A 12,807-nucleotide genomic window follows, 5' to 3' on the forward strand; every position below is an offset into this window, starting at 1 on the left:
ACGAGGCTGCCGCTATGACTGCGGATCTCTTCGATACAGGCCCCCTGCGAACCCAGCGGCACAGCACCGCAGACTTATGTCTATACAGACTACTGCCTTCGATCTACACTGCGGACAACAGGCATCGCAATTTACATGGAGTAGAAATTGCAGATGGTGCAGTGCGCAAGATACATTGCTCCCAGTGCGGCCCGCTCAGACCACGCATCATCGCAGGGTGCACACACGCTGAGTGCTTCAGGTTCCACTAACTCAGTGCACCACAAGTCATCGTCACGTGCCCTTATTGAGGTAGAATTCCATAGACCAAAGACATTGGTCCGAGTGCGGCCCCTCCGGACCACGCATCATCGCAGGGTACGTACACACTCAGCGCCAAAAGTACTTCTAAGTCACTGCACCACAAGTCATTGCCACGTGGCCTTATTGAGGCAGAATTCAACGCCGCAACACATAGTGCCACTAACCCTGTTCCACACAAGCCGGTGACATGTGGTGCCACTAACCCTGTTCAACAGAAGCCGCGACACGTGGTGCCACTAACTCTGTTCAACAGAAGCCAGCAACACGTGGTGCCACTAACCCTGTTCAACACAAGCCTATCCCACATGTGGAACTGTGTCCTGAGTCCTGAATGGCAGTGACCTCAACTTCATGGCAGCGACCGCAGCACCAGACTCTCTTCGATTAGTGACGCGTATTTACATATGGAAGGCCGGCGACACATGGTGCCACTGAACCTGAACTACGCAGGCCGGTGGGGCCATCAACCTATGCACGTGGCTGTGGGCTCTTGCTCACCGCTACCTCTGGCCTACACTACGGTCAGCAGGGCTCACACTTCAAGATTAGTACCGATGCAAATTGTGTAAGACACTATAGTCATAGTTACAACCTAGTCTCCATGGGAAAAGCATTTTTTGATTTGCTAATAACTTTGGCGTCGTTTGACGAATCTTTGAGAAATTCTCCCAAAAAAAGTCTATCCAGGTCAGCTTCTATCCTGAAAGTTTGGGGGTGATTCATGAAGCGGGGTCTAAGAAAAAAGAGGGCCCCAAAACGCATTTTCCCCATGTTAATTTCCATAGGAAATTTAGCGACAAGCTAATTACCCCAAATTTGATTTGGCAGAAAGGTAGAGCTTGGTTCAGAAAGCTACCTTTTTTTTAAATGGTGTAAATCCGTTCAGTAGTTTTTGAGTCAAAAAATCAATTTCCCATAGGAAACTATGTGCAAGGCTACAGCCGAAACTACTGATTGGAATGTGTGCATTTTTTTGCTTCTCCCCCCACCCCCCCTTTTTTTAATAAAATTTCTCTGAAGCACTCTTTTGAGGAAAGGCAATATGCAAATGTGAGCCATTTTTTTAGCGTACCCGGATCGATTTTGAATCCTAAACCAACCCTGCCATTACTAATTCTGTACTATCTTTTAGATGTGGGAGCTTGAGAATACCACTGGGTCGTGGCACATGGTTGAAGACAGCGGTGGCGTAAAAGGTGAGCTGTGATGATTTTGTACACAGTGTGCGCACTCAGTATCCCTCCTCATTTCTTCATTTCTCTCCCTCACACTCTTTCTATCTCCCTATTACACTGTTTGTCTCTTTCTTCCTCTGTTTCTCTCTCTCACTATTCCTCTGTTTCTCGGTTCCTCTTTCTCACACAGTTTCCCTCTTTCTCTCTCTCTTCCTCTCTCTCTCACTATCTCTCTCTCTCTCTCTCTCACTGTTTCTCTCTCTCTCTCTCCGTCGTTCTCACTCTTTTTCTCTGTGTTCCTCTCTCTTTCTTTTCTCTCTCTCTTCCTCTCACTATTTCTCTCTTTCTCTCCCTCTCTCCTTTCATGGATGCATGACACACAATCTTATCTTGCTTTTTATCTAACAGGCTGTGAATCACAAATCAACGTTCACCCCCCCCAACACCACCAGAGCTGAACGCGCGAAAAATCTGCGATGATGCATGGCCATCCTGACAATCAACACCCAATCTGAATTGTGAGTTCAGCTAGACCGTGTGTACGCAACGGTTGAAGAGGTTGCTTCGGCACATGGTAGACCCTCTTACACACACCGATGGCAGAAGGTGAGCAGAGAGACTTCTTTCCGCAGCAGCGGGCAGTCACCTCTGGGCGGTGGGTGTGGATAGTGTGCAGCAGTCTGTGCGCACAGACACCTCCAAGCAGTGGGAGTGGATGAGGTGCACCACCCTTATTATGCATTACTGAAAAATAGAATTACACATGTGCAGTTGTATGTACTCTGCAATTACTAATTCTATACTATCTCCTGGCACGTGGTTGGAGACACACCGGTGGCACAAAGGTGAGCTGCAAAGATTTTTTCCAGTCTCAACACTCCCTCTCCATCTCTTCCTTTCTCTCTCTCTCTCACTTTCTCTTTTTCTCTGTCTCATTTTTTCTTTCTCTCTTCCTCTCTCTCACTCTCTCTCTCTTCTTCTCTCACACTGTTTCTCTCTTTATCTCTCTCTTCCTGTCTCACACTGTTTCTCTTGTTGTCTTCATCTCTCTCACTCTTTCTCTCTTCCTCTCTCTCTCTCCCTCTCACTCTTTCTCTCTCCCTCTCACTCTTTCTCTCTTCCTCTCTCTCACGTTTTCTCTCTCTTACTCTCTCACATTGATTCTCTCTTTCTCTCTTCCTCGTATCACACTCTTTCGCTCTCTTTCCCTGCCTTCCTCTCTCTCACACTGTTTCTCTCTTCCTTGTAGCTCTCTCTTTCTCTCTCGGTCTTCCTCTCTCTCGCACTGTTTCTCTTTCTCTCTTCCTTGTATCTTACTTTCTCTCTCTCACTCTTTCTCTCTTTATCTTTCAGATCACTAAACTTGAGGTCTGCACTATCTCCCATCACGTGGTTGGAGACACACCGGTGGCACAAAGGTGAGCTGCAAAGATTTTTCCAGTCTCAACACTCCCTCTCCATCTGTTCCTTTCTCTCTCTCACACTCTCTTTTTCTCTCTCATTCTTTCTTTATCTCCTCATCTCTCTCACACTGTTTCTCTCTTTATCTACCTCTTCCTGTCTCTCACACTGTTTCTCTTGTTGTCTTCCTCTCTGTCTCACTCTTTCTCTTTTGCTGGCTTCCTCTCTCTCACTCTCTATCTCTTCCTCTCTCACTCACTCTTTCCCTCTCTCTTCCTCTCTCTTACACTTTCTCTTTATTCCTCTCTCACACTGATTCTGTCTTTCTCTCTTCCTCGTACCTCACTCTCTCTTTCCCTGTCTGCCTCTCTCTCACACTGTTTCTCTCTTCCTTGTAGCTCTCTCTTTCTCTCTCTCACACGGTTTCTCTTTCTCTCTTCCTTGTATCTTACTTTTTCTCTCTCTCACTCTTTCTCTCTTCATCTTTCAGAACACTAAACTTGAGGTCTGCACTATCTCCCGTCACATGGTTGGAGACATACCGGTGGCACAAAGGTGAGCTGCGAAGATTTTCTCCAGTCTCAACACTCCCTCTCCATCTCTTCCTTTCTCTCTCTCACACCTTCTCTTTTTTTCTATCTCATTCTTTCTCTCTCTCTTCCTCTCTCTCACACTGTTTCTCTCTTTATCTCTCTCTTCCTGTCTCTCACATGGTTTATCTCGTTGTTTTCCTCTCTGTCTCACTCTCTGGCTCTGGCTGGCTTCCACTCTCACTCTTTCTCTCTTCCTCTCTCTCTCTTCATCTCTCACTCTTTCTCTCTCTCTTGATCTCTCTCACTCTTTCCCTCTCTTTTCCTCTCTCTCACTCTCTCTCTTCCTCTCTCACACCGATTCTCTCTTTCTCTCTTCCTCGTATCGGACTCTTTCTCTCTCTTTCCCTGTCTAACTCTCTCTCACACTGTTTCTCTCTTCCTTGTAGCTCTCTCTTTCTCTCTAGCTCTCTCACTCTTTCCTTTTCACTTCCTCTCTCACGTTTTCACTCTTCCTCTCCCACACTGATTCTCTTTCTCTTCCTCGTATCTCATTCTTTCTCTCTTTCTCTATTTTCCTCTTTCTCACACTGTTTCTCTCTTCCTTGTAGCTCACTCTCTCTCTTCTTCTCTTGCACTTGTTCTCTCTCTGTGTTCTTCTCTCTCACACTGTTTCTCTTCCTCTCTTTCTTGTATCTTACTCTTTCTCACTCTCTTTCTCTATCTTTCTCTCTCTCACTCTTTCTCTCTTCCTCTCCCTCTCCCTCTCTATCTCCTTTGCTGGACGCATGACGCACCATCGTATCTTTCTTTTTTGTCTTGCAGGCTGTGAATCACAAATGGACAAGAGATGACACGCCATGGCTGTACATAGTTTTATTTGTTGTTGTTTTGTTTAAATAAAATGATGTAAATCTATACATGACTAAGATTCTTGTTTGTCCAACCGCACAGGGACTCTTCCGGGCACAAGAAGGTTGTTGGGGGTATGTTGGTAATGTGGGAAGAGGGTGCGTTACTGGCTGATGTGGGGAGAGGCTGCATGAAAGGGGTATCTCTCACAGAAAGAACTCCGGTATGTTTTCAGAAATGCCTCGGACAGATGCCAGCTGACGGACTGAATCACAAAATGGCTTTTCAATGCTTATGTAGTGTGGCTTATGAACAGTTCGCACCCAGGCTCGCAGAGGGACAACTGCAGTCTGTCAGTTCGACTCACAGATGCAGAACTACGAGCCGTCCGCTCCCAAATGAACAGCAGCGTAGTAGCTCGCAGAGGTACAAGCACAGCAGCGTACTAGCTCGCAAAGGTAGAGAGCTGCGAGCCGACGGATTTGCTTCTAACAGCATAGCTGCGAAGTGAAATTCAAAGGACATTAGGAAAGCGCATGGCTACCCGGAGGCCTCCCAGCGCTAGGCATGACCGGTGATCGGGCTGAGAGATTTAGGGAAACAGAAAGGTTTTTAGCTGTTTACGGAAAGCTAAATGGCTGGGCTCTTTACGGAGGTGGAGTGGCAGTGTGTTCCAAAGCTTTCCGCCACTTCTGGACCTTTTAATTCTAGGGGTGTCAATTAAGTGAAGTGCGTCAGAGCGAAGCTTCCTCCTCGCTTTATAGGGGCGAATCATGGCTGTGATTAGGGAGTGCCCATCCCCTGCAAAGACTTGTGGACGATGCAGAGGGTTTGAAACTAATTCGTTCTTTCACTGGCAGCCAATGCAGAGAGCGGAGAGCCGGTTTTGCGGAGAGGAACTTAGGTGTTCCCGACATTAGTCTTGCTGCGCAGTTGAACAGTTTGCAGTTTGCTAATTACTGAAATCGGGGCCCCTAGATAGAGCGCAATTCAGTAGTCTAGCCTCAAGAGGGATGGACCATGATTTTCTTGTCTTGGGAGGGGAGAAGTGGAAGCACCTTTCTGGCCATTCTGATCAGGCTAAAGCAAGTTGCGACCGTCTTCTTCGCTTGCGCCTTAAATGTCAGATTATGGTCTAGCCAGATACCAAGACTCTTTATTTCCCTTCTTTAGTGCCGGAACTGGGCCCATGCATGCTGGCCATATGGTTCTGAGTGTCGTATTAAGGGGGTTGCCTAGGATCATAATCTCTGTCTTTTCCCCATTGAGTTTCAAGTGGTACGCCCCCATCCACTTTATGACTTCCGTTAGGCACGCATTCAGAGCCACAGGGTATGTGTGGTTTGGTTCAGTGCTACGACCAGTTGGGTGTCACCAGCATAGGTGACCATATGGATACCGAAAGGGGCCACGATTGTAGCCAAAGGGGCCATATAAACATGAAAAAGCGTGGGCTCAATGATGAACCTTGCGGCACACCACACAGAAGAGGCCGTGGTTTGGAGCTCATGCCTTCTTCAAAAACCTGGAAGGAGCGTCCTTCCAGGAAGGAGCATAGTCAACTCAGTGCTGTAACGGCTACTCCCATGTTCCTGAGACGATGGATCAGGACATGATGGTTCACCGTATCGAATGCCGCACTCAAGTCTAGAAGTATGATGGCTGCAGAACCTCCTATATCCAGAATCTTCCTGCTTTCTTCCACCACCGCTAGCAGGGCAGTTTCCGTACTCTGCCGAGGGTGGAAACCTGTCTGGGAGGGGTGGAGCAGGTTAAAGGATTCCAGAAAATTTGAGAGGATGTGATTAACATATTTTTCGGTGATTTTAGCGATCCCCGGGAGAAGAGAGATAGGACGCTAGTTGCCAAGATCCGCAGGATCCAGGTGGGGCTTCTTCAGGAGTGTTTTAACCATTGCCCCTTTCCAGTGAGGAGGGACTGCTCCTGCATTAAGAGGCATTCATTACGTCTGCAATAATGGGGGGAATTGTGGGTGCTACCATTTTTTAGGATGTTCATGGGTGCGGGTCCCTGGGCGAGCCACTTTTTACTGAGGAGATCAATGTCAGGAGCGTTTCCTGGGGGAGAGGAGGAAAGAACTCCAACCGGTGGCCGGTGGGGGGAGGATCTTGACCAGCGTGCGCACTTGCAGGGCAGCAACTTAAGAATGTTTTGAATTTTTGAGTCAAAGAACTGAGTCTGGTTTTCGCAGCGTGTGCCTGAAGTATCGGTGGCAGCTTGTGGGACCGGGCTTTTGAGGAGTTTTTTTATGATGAAGAAAGTCTCTCTGGGAGAATTGACCGCTTGCAGGATTTTTTCCTCATAGAAGGAGGCCTGGGCTTTTTTTATTTCTGCTCTGAACTTGCGGACGGCTCTTCTGTATTCAAGCTTGTTGCTAGGTGAGAAGTCTTTCCTCCAGCGTCTTTCTTGCACTTTACAGCACTGTTTTAGGGTGCGTAGTTCTGAGGAGTACCAGGGGGATAAATGGACCGTTCTTTTTTTTTATCAGGGTCTTGGGGAGAACCTGGTTCAGCGAGTCTTCTATCCAATTGCAGAAGTCATTGTACGCTATGACAGGGCTGGGATCAGGCTGGGGTCTGGTCTTTTCCAGCTCTTTGATCCACTTGTCCTGGGGGAGTTTAGACTATGGCTGGTTAAGGGTCAGTGAGGGTTGGGCGGGGGTAATGAAGATCTGGGGGCACCATGAGAGGGAGACAAGAAAGTGGTCGGACCAGGGAATGGGGGATAGGGTCATTTACCCGGATCTTCTCTAAATTGGAAAACACAGTCGAGGCAGTGTCCTTGGACTTGAGTGGGTTGTAAGATTTTTTGAGCCAGCTGGAGAGTCGCAAGGTCGTTTGCTAATTCAAGTGCTGAGGTAGCGCCAGGATCATCAAAGTGTAAGTTAAAATCACCGAGGAGGGTGAAATTAGCAGCCGTGCTGGCTAAGTTGATGGCTGCTTCCAGTAAAGTTTTGCAGAAGGCGCCGGCTGCACCCGGGGGGTGGTAGATCAAGATGCCTGAGAGCGAGAGAAGAGAGGTGAATTCTATAGGGAAGTGCACATTCTCGCAGTCGGTGAGTGGATTCCCAAGTAGGCGACAGGTGAGGTGGTCTTTGTAGAGAATCGCGATTCCCCCCTCCTTTGAACTGGTGATGTTGGGCACAAGAAGTGTGAAAGGGTTATCTTACTACTGCTGTCCTGGAGTGGAAGTCATACTACCTGGCGCTCACCTGTTTCTCCTTTGTTAATAAATCCTAGACCTTAACTGCGTCCAAATCATCATTACACAGAGCTCTGCTTTATTAAATTGCCCCCGGAACCTTTCTTTTATATTTTCACTCAATGCGAGGCACAAGATGCCGGGTAACACTTCCTGGTTTGAAGTGTCAGCAGCTAATCAGACACAAGCTCGTGCTCAGTAGTTATGCACCATCCAGATATATATATTTTTTTCCCTTTAATAACTCAAAACACTACTGAACGGATTTACACCATTTCTACAAAAGCGTGCTTTCTGGACCAAGACCTTTCCCCCTGCCGAATTTGGCATAATTCCGTTCAGCAGTTTCACCTGTCGCCTTGTCTAAACTTTCGTATGGAAAATGCATTGAGAAAACACGTTTTGGGATCCCCCTATTTTTTCAGCCCCCCCCCCCCTTGACCAATCACCCCTAAACTTTCAAGATAGGAGCTGATCAAAAAGGAGAAACTTTTTGGCAAATTTTGTAAACATTCATCAAACGACGCCAAAGTTATAAGCACATGGAGGGCTCCAGGAGAGGTCCCGCGCAACACCCCTCCCAACATGAGTAAAGCCCAGAGTCTGCGGGGACTCCAGTGGGCCCCCGCAGCCCTGAGCCACCGCAATCTTTTTTTTAAAAATTCCCACGAGACCTAGCCCACCCCGGGATCTCATGAAAATAAAATGCAGGAATCCGCAAAAAGTTGTAAGCACATGGAGGGCTCCAGGAGAGGAGCCGCGCAACACCCCTCCCAACATGAATAAAGCCCCAGGACTGCAGGGACCCCAGCAACCCCCAGGACTGCGCAGACCCCAGTGGGCCCCCGCAGCCCCAGCGAGCTGCCGCTATTTTTTTGCAAAAAAATTCCCCCGAGACCTAGCCCACCCCGTTGTCTCATTAAACTAAAACGCAGGAACCCGCGACACCAGTGTCAATTGCACCGATTTCTTTGTTTTTACATGTTTTTTGGGTCCTGGGGGTCCTTCTGAGACCCCCTGAGCAGGCCTAGGGGGTCAGGGTGTTTCTACCCTGCCCCCTTCTCTGGTTTTCTACCTTTGTTTCTCTGTTTTCTGGCAACTCGCTTCTACCGACAAACAAGATGGCTGCCAACACTTCCTGGTTTGGAGTGTTCACAGCCAATCAGTGAAGCTCGTACACAGCACTTAGGCTCCACCCAGATAGCGAAACTTACTTTTTCTAATTTCTCAGCATGATTTTTTGACTCTTATTTTTTTGAATTTGTCAAAAAACTACTGAACGGATTTACACCATTAAAAAAAAAAGGTCGCTTTCTGAACCAAGCTCTACCTTTCTGCCAAATTTGGAGTAATTTCGTTCAGCAGTAAGGGCTGTAGCTCGTTGCAAAATGTCCTATCGAAATTAACATGGGGAAAACGCGTTTTGGGAACCCCCTTTTTTCGCAGCCCCCGCTTCACGAATCACGCCCAAAGTTTCAGGATAGGAGCTGACCTGGATAGACTTTTTTATGGGAGAATTTCACAAAGATTCGTCAAACGACGCCAAGGCTATTAGCAAATCAAAAAATGCTTTTCCTATGGAAACTAGGTTCTAACTATAACTACCTACTGGCGTCCGGCAGTAGGTTAGATATATATCTCGTTTCACTAAATAAAAGAAACCGAGTGCCCAGATTTTACTGTGGAGTGCTGGATGTTTATTTCTAAGAAGAAATGCACCTATAATCAAATATATATATATATATATATATATATATCTCCAAACTACTTCTGAACTCGTTACAGAACAGACACCGACACAGGGGTAGCGTCGCTATTCCATCCTCTCGTTTATTTCGATTTTTCTTTAGCTATGACGCGTTTCAGCATACCTGCCATGTTCACATTAGCAGTCATTAGAATACATGCTACTTTTTTTTAAACAGAGTTTTGCGGTCACATGACCCCATACATCAGATACTATGGAAGACAGACTAACTCTGCTGTTGCAAGTGCAAATATGCGTTTTCTCCTTAAAATCTTTTTCAAAAACCGGTAAAGCAACAATTCCATCATTGTTATCAGCACCGAAAATACAATATTATTAACATCATTCAGTTAGTGTAAATTCGTATGACGCAAAAGAATTGTTTTCACTGTAGTACTAATTTTTCTTCACACACCATGGTATGAATATTCAGAACAAATGCTCTACTTTATGTCATGTGCTTGAACTCTCACAGGTGACAACTAATAATGATTAATCTGTTGTCATCAAATAACAAATATTATGATAACCACTTTAACCTTAAGTCATGATGTTTTAAAATGTAAATAAATATCTAAACATTTATGAAAGGAGTCAGAAAAAAGTTCATTAGAGCAGCAGCATATAGGATAAAGTGCAAGTGCATTTTCAAAATTAATTCGTCAAATAGATTTCTGTTTTGTATTTTACTATGTTGAGAGGTATTTCTAAAACATCTTCTTTTCACTTCTCACCAATACATCTGCCAATAAAGAGATAAATACCTCTATTTTAGATACATGCCTAACCTCTTGTCAAACACAAATTTAGTACCATCATAAAAAAGGCGAGGCAGATAAGTTCAATTCTAATAACGTGCTAGTGCTTTACAGTACATCAACAACATCCATATCTCACTTCTTTGTGCAAATTTCGCTATTATAAAGTGCAAGTGCTATTAATGTAAAATCTAATTTAATTAATTATTGGTGGAATATTTCTAGAAGAACTAATAAAAACCTCATCTATTAAGATTTTCAATTTATAAACAAATCTATTAAAGTAATCATACTAATTTGTCTTCCATACTCTGTTCAATATTAAAAAAACCTTAAAAACAATTATACTGCAATGGCACAGTTATTCATGTCAAGTGAACATGCTAATCCTCATCAGCATTCAATCCATATGGATTTTTTTAATTGAACAGCATTATGTACTTTGATTCAAGTCGGCGGAGTGTATTCTCTCTATTACCACCTCTTCACAGTTTTTGAACTTGATCAATAGCAAAATACACTAGATCATTGATGTCTCCTTTATGCACCTCATTAATATGTCGGGCTACAGCATAACTACTGTCATTATTTTTTACCGCCCTGAGATGCTGTAAAATGCGGATGTGCACCTGATGGATCGTACTTCCAATATATATTTTAGGGCAGGAGCACTGAATGATGTAGACCACATGGTCACTCTTACATGTAGTGCACTTCGTATTTTCCATGGATTGCTCATCAAAGGAGTAATGACCAGTTTTTCATTCTTACCAAACCTTCATGCTTTACACCTAAAGCATTGTGGAAGCCAGGACTGGCTTTAAGCCATCCTCCCTCTTTCTTTGTTTCTGGGTTGGTTTTAAATAGGTCATTTCTCATGGACTTAGCTTTGTAAAAAGTCATCATAGGTCTACGTGATATTGTTCCCTGCAACACAGGGTCTTGTTTTACTAGATACCAATGCCTACACAGGCTATCTCTCACTTTAGCCTGGTAGGCATTGTATCCTGTAATCAACCTTATTTGTCTTCCAGTGTTTTTTCTTTTACCTTTTCCTTGTCTGGCTTCAGTAGTGTTTCCCTTTCAATCTTCTCAACTTTATTTTTAGCCTGCTCTAATGTCTTCTGTTTGTACCCTCTTTGTAAAAACCTATCGGTGAGGCCATCTTGCGCATCTTGTAAGGCAGTGTTCTCGCTACAGTTTGGCTTCATTCTTAAATGTTCTCCGTATGGAATACTCAATTTCACATGTGATGGGTGGAAACTTTGGGCATGCAGAACTGTGTTCCCTGCAGTGGGCTTCCTGTTATATATATGTATATAATGTATATACAGTGGGTGTATCAAAGGTTATATTAGTGTGTGAGGAGGTGGATCAGATTATCACGTGGATGATGTCATCAGAGATGTCATGAGTGATGTCATTTGAGATGTCATCAGTGATGTCACTGACCATGTCATGAATGATGTAATATTTGACGTCATCAGCAATGCATTGAGGGGGCGCAGGTTATAGTTGGCTCAACTAACTAACAGCCAAATTTCTCTTGTTTTATACGAGTGAAATGTCCAACTAACTATAACGTCCCTGAAACCTATGGGTTTTTTCTGTGAATTTCAAAGGTTTTTTTAAATACTAACTTCTAACTATTCCTACAGAGGTAGGACATGAGCAGAAAGAGGAAGATTCGCTCACAGGAAGAAGCAAAAGAAATGCAGAAAGACGCAACAGAAGTCTAGAAAGAAGAAGAAAGGTGCAAAAAGAAGCAAGAGCTATGCAGAAAGAACCAACAGAGGCGCAGAAAGTCATCCTGTGCCCACAACGTTTTGCTGACTGATACTGGTGGTAACTGACTGACTAACCAGGCCCGGAGCCAGTGCTATCCTGAAAGACACTTAGAATACAGTGAAAACACCTACATACACTAGGGTACACTATGGGTTAGGGTACCCCTGTGATTGGCATGACCTCCCCTGTAAGACCCTAGTACATAATAGGGCAGGGGGTTAAAACTACCTCTAAGTAGGAGGTGCAGAAAGAGGCTAGAGAAGTGCAGAAATGAGCAACAGAGGTGTAGAAAGAAGCAAGAGAAGTGCAGAAAGAGGCAAGAGAATTGCTGAAAAAAGCAACAGAGGTGTAGAAAGAAGCAAAAGAAGTGAATAAAGAGACAAGTGTTCTGCAGAAAGAAGCAAGAGAGTGAAGAAAGAACCAACAGAGGTGCAAAAAGAGGCAAGAGAAGTGCAGAAAAAGAAAGACATGTGCAAAAAGAGGCAAGAGAGGCGCAGAAGGAATCAAGAGTGGCTTGCACACCATTAGTACCAATTTAGCACCCACATTTAGCAATAAGTAACAGGTGACCATTGTAGGTTTGCAAAGGGCCTTCCAACACGCTGTAACACTTGTCGCTGCATTTTTAGTAACGTTTGAGCCGTTTGAGCTAGAAACAAGGCTTTTTTTGTTCAAATCTACAGATTAGGGAGCAGATGATGAATTATCTGGCTAATGCTGAAAATGTATATTTGTGCGAAAGTCGGTGCAGCCAAACAGTCGCATAATTCCAGTGAACCCTGCTCATACCTCTGACTAGGCCCAGAAATGCTCCTTAGTGATTCCTTCTTTTTTTGTCTCATTGAGTTCATAGTTGAGCTTCTATGGAAATGAGGAAGACTAAACCTGACATTACCACTCCACAACACAGAAAACCATACCACATAATACTCTCCATAACACATAATCCCAGTCTACATAATTCCTATAAAATAAATACCACATACTTTCTATCCACATAATTTCACTGCAAAACTTACCACATAATTTCA

This window comes from Triturus cristatus, chromosome 2_1, assembly GCF_964204655.1.
Source record: "Triturus cristatus chromosome 2_1, aTriCri1.1, whole genome shotgun sequence".
Lineage (NCBI taxonomy): Eukaryota > Metazoa > Chordata > Amphibia > Caudata > Salamandridae > Triturus > Triturus cristatus.